The sequence below is a fragment of the Magallana gigas genome, chromosome 1 (assembly GCF_963853765.1).
Source record: "Magallana gigas chromosome 1, xbMagGiga1.1, whole genome shotgun sequence".
Classification (NCBI taxonomy): domain Eukaryota; kingdom Metazoa; phylum Mollusca; class Bivalvia; order Ostreida; family Ostreidae; genus Magallana; species Magallana gigas.
Genome location: NC_088853.1, coordinates 25573665 through 25578816, shown reverse-complemented (window position 1 = coordinate 25578816; position 5152 = coordinate 25573665).

Sequence of the window (5152 nt, the reverse complement as noted above, 5' to 3'; positions counted from 1 at the left end):
TTGAACTGCATAACCATAAATCCGGAAACAAATTATGTTTAGATTAAAAAATGAGAATTTTAATTTTGATCTGTAGTAATTTAAGCCTAATTATGTATAAGGAAGTTCGTGTTATTTGATAATATTTTTTAGTGTTGAGAATGTTTAAACGTACAATGTTCATGTTTTCTTTGCTTGAGCGTGGTTTAGGAGATCAAACAACTTCAACGTTGTACGGAAATTTTAAATTGTAACTACATCTAAGTACATGGGACGAAAATGACATAGAGAGATCAGGATGTTGTAACAAGTATATACTAAAAACTAAATGTTAGATTTTATGCATGAAAAAAAGTTCAATTCTTGTCGTTTATGAAGTTTATAAACGTAACGAATAACCATATGATTGTGATAGGTGCGTATGTACTCAACGAGTGATATCACCACCAATAGTCAAACAATCGACTAATTGGTAAAACGCCGCAATTCCAAAAAAGGAAGAAAAAAAATCGACAGGGATAAATGATAGGGAATGATGCGGGATACAATGAAACTATCAAATGGAATTTGACGTATTTAGCTAAACTCCAGTCTGTTTTATCTATCTTGTCCAGCCTTTTACAGCCAACCAGGATCAAAGATAAATTTCAGAATAAAAATGGAAGTCACTTATTTGTACATTTAATCAGTAAGTAAAATATATTGGTCAGTTTGGTGTTTAGTCACAATGGTTAAAAAGGCATTGCTATGTGTTACTTTATCCATTTCAATATAGTATTAATGTTATATCACACTACAAGATTATATCTGCATAATAAGACTGCGGAATATTAACTGGCAAGATTGGAAATATACAGCGTACGTCAATTTCACTTGTTGCAGTCAAAACATTTGAAATGGGCGGGAACAAATTGACACGGACGTCTGAGAAAACATTGGATTGAAACTGTACGTGTAGTTATAGGAAATGTATTTTCAATCCATCTCAGCATTTCTAACTTGCTATATACATGTTAGTTAAGCGATCGAAAAACATTATATATAGTATCAGCAAAGTGATTGAAAATAAAAATTATTTCACCAAATAAGTATATAATCAGCAAATCTAATACGCAAGGCAAGGCATTGTCCGATGACTTCAGAGAATCAGTCGTCACAAGTCTGAAATCATAGTTCCCATTTATAGGATTAAAGTTATATCCAATAATAGAATATATAAAATGTTTCATATAAGAAGCTTTGCCCTGCGTATAATATATATCCGAATTGGTATCTTTTCACATTTGCTGATTATTTACTTACTGATGAAATAAAATGTTTTTCAACCGCTTTTCTGATACTAATTAAAATGTGTTTCGATCGCTTTGAATTATTTAGCAAGTTAGAAATGCTGAGGTGGAATGAAAATACATTTCCTATAACTTTAGTTCCGATCCAATGTTTTCTCAGACGTCCGTGTCTATTTGGTCCCGCCCATTTCAAATGTTTTGACTGTAACAAGTGAAAATGACGTAAGCTGTATATTTCCAATCTTGCCAGTTAATGTTCCGCGGTCTTACTTGTTTGAATGTTTCTTAGAATAAGTTAAGTAGTGTTTGTATTTGAACGTACTGCCGAGTAAATTATCCATTACTAAACAGTTCATTCTGGTAAACGGAAAAGTTTTCTATGCATTCAAAAGTATTATTCATTTTCAATGTAGAAATAAAGTATGAGAATCCGTAAGTGTTGCAGGATGAACTCCAAGGACAATACATGTTCTCGAAAAGAGAAATCGCGCCTTTACTTTAGCTGCATTGATTTTTCTTAAATCTTTTTTTCTAGAAATTGTGAAGTAATACACATCTTATTATACTGGAACTAAGACGTAAAATTGGCATCAATCAAAAAGGATACGTTCTGAAGTTATTTACCCATAATTATTGTTATGTTGATATATGTTATTAAACTGACATAGTTCATGGTAAACTAGAGAATAATGGTCGAGGCATTGCCTTAAATTCGGCCATACCTGAGGTAGAATCGGTGATATCATTCATCGCTGTAAAACGCATCAAGTATCTAATCGCGTTAAACGAGTTAACGAGTCTCCTTTGCACAGGTAAATATTTACTTTCGTCTATTAGAATTTTAGTTTGATATATTTATCTGGCAAAAACTGATTTTAAGATCGTCTTGTTGTTTTTTTTTTTAATTCATTTATTATAAATAATTTCAACGGTTTTCTTTCCAAAATAATATGATCTTTTTAAAATTGATATAGAGTAGTGCTAATAATTACATGTAAATAAATATAACCAATTGTTAATTATATAGTTGGAACAAATATCTATTTCTTATATTACCAATTCTCAAATCTACAACCTTTAAAGTATTTTTTTTAAATGAACACGCGTTTTTTCCTTGCCCCCTTCCCATAATGTAACAAAGCGTGAAATTTATTCACATGCGAATTAGATAATGTACCCTGATTGCATCCTTACATTACTTACACGAATTAATATTTTCTTTTGTTACAATGAAAAGAAGTAAGTTCTAATAGGTTTGAGTGCTTAAGATACCCCAAGACGAACCATATATGATACTGGTAATCGTGGACATATTAGGCACGATTTACTTTACGATCCGCTGAGCTTTTTTGGGAAACCTTTGGCTGTTAAAGTTTTTTTTAAACATCCCGGCGGGTATCATTATTGTTCTTCAATTTCATTAAAGCATCTGCAAACAATTAAGTACTATGTAAACCGGTTGTTTAAATAATTTGTTTTTTTTATTATCCTATTTTATTGTTTGATAAACAATGTACATTATGCACTAATTATTCACATACATATTCAGAACGGTATTATTAACATTGCTTTCGTAAACCATTTTAGGTCGCAACCATCATTCGAGTCTCAGTTGTATGCTATAAGCAAGATTCAGAAGTCACATACTTTTTATATGTAATTAAAGCTCTTGTTATGTTTTTTTTTTTTTTTTTTTGGGGGGGGGGGGGGGGGTTATACGTTAATTATACCTATAAATGTTCTTTCTTATAGCGGATTTTCTCTATCAGCTTTTTCATTTTCAACGTAAGAAAACAGTTTTTAGCGTGTTTTACATTTGTCACATTTAATTTTAGGTCAAGACTTGGAATTTTCTTTGCAACATTCAAAATGTAAACAAAACATAAACTAAACATGAAACATAAACATGCCTAAGCTTTTTTTTTTACATAATAGAGAATTTTGAGCAACGTACATTTATTTTGCGTTTAACTGACACTCGTATCATATAAGACTAAAAACTGATAGGGCTTAATTGTACGATTACCGTTTTTTATCCTATTTTCCAAACGATCAAGTTACTTCTCTCCGGAAGATTCCTAGTAAGTACATGAACTACATTTGGCTTGCATATATTTGTGTTATTGCTTTAATAAAACTTACTGATGCAGTCTACACTTCGAAATGTATATCTATTATCGCGTTTTATTCATTTAGATTTTTACTTTTGCTTTACCTTACAATAAGGTACATAATGATGATCAGTTTTCTTATCCTCAGAATGATTATCTCTCTGATTATCATTGAATTATGATAATCGCAAAATGCCGTCACACTGGTTTGTTTTTTCTTAAATATTTCATTTTTTTATCTCATGTTTTCGTAGGTCGCACAATAGTCTAGGGCGGATCAATATTAACATGCCCCTTAAATACTTAATTATACTGTGTTGTAAAGAACAACAAATTATGATATCAGAGATGCAAAGGTAGTGATGTTTCATTAATTATCAGGTAACTCAAAGGCAAATAAAAAATTAAGTGTTGAGTATCTAAAAAGACTATTTGATTGTATTTTTTCTTCAATTTTATACTTTTCTGTTCTAAATAGGTTAAAAGGTCTTTGCATTATTATTTTTCATAAAAGAAAACTAACCGGTACATGTACATATAGCAACGAACTGGCGCTATAAAGCTCAGTTATAAAATGGCCTATCTTACTGAGGGGCCCAACTGTTATTTTAGAGTCTTGTTAATTGGTATTTAGGTGGTTTTGTTTCTCGTTGAATATTAGGTCTGTTCCATGTCATTAGCGTTGCTTTACACTTAAACATTTACTCATATGAATTAGTAAATAATCAGGTTTACCAGCTACTTGTAAATATAAGCTTATTCACTTATAAAATAAATAAAACCAACTAAGTTCTATAAACAACAACAATAGAGAAATTTGGCACTTATGCGCTCTGTGTCTTTTTTTTTTTTTTTTTTGGTAATTGAGGCAAGACTAGTATGTAATAATATAATTTTTTTATATTTATAGATTGATTGAATATTAAAGATAAATTGCATATAATTAAATCAAAAACAAAAACAAAACTAATATCTTTAGTGTTTTTTATTGTATTTGCATGGACATTTAAAGTATTTTTTTAAAAATTGTCAGCACCTACAAAATGTAGTGTATCTCGCTTTTTTTAAAACAAAATCTTGCCATGTTTTACATTTCGTACGTAAACAATCCAACTAGAACTAGATGGATTATTACTAATAATAATATCTTGATTTAAAAAAATAATGTTATGAAACTGGTTATATTTTATGCAAAAACCCAGATTTAAAAAATAATACATTTTGTTTCTGTTTTCTTAAAACAGATATAAGTACAAGGGAAACACCCACTCTGATTGTTTGGATTTTTTGGTGAAAGCTTTTCATAATTATTTGAATAAAACTAGTCTTTATTTCAGGTATTCAAGATTGATGAAAAATGGTTGAAGGTTTCTTACAATATGTACATGAAAGTCGTTGTAAATTTCGATTTGAGACAGATAGAACATCAACTGACGAAATCGAGTCTGGGATAAGGTTCTTGATTAACGACATTGTAAAACGCATTGAAAAAACAGCTCCAGAATTCAAGATTTTAGACATAATTCCTATCGGGAGCTCTTATGAAGGGACGAAAAATGAAGCACCTAACGAGTTAGATTTCATGCTGATCTTAAAAGAGTTATCAGGACCTGGCAAACTTAATCTACACCAAGGTTGTTCGGACTGGTATCCACAAATTGAACTTAGAAAAGACGTGAACTTTCCTCGAAAATACATGGTAAATGTCAATTATACAAATAGAGAAAACGAGTATGAACAATTTCTAGGAAGTCCGCGAATTGTTGTCCAAAA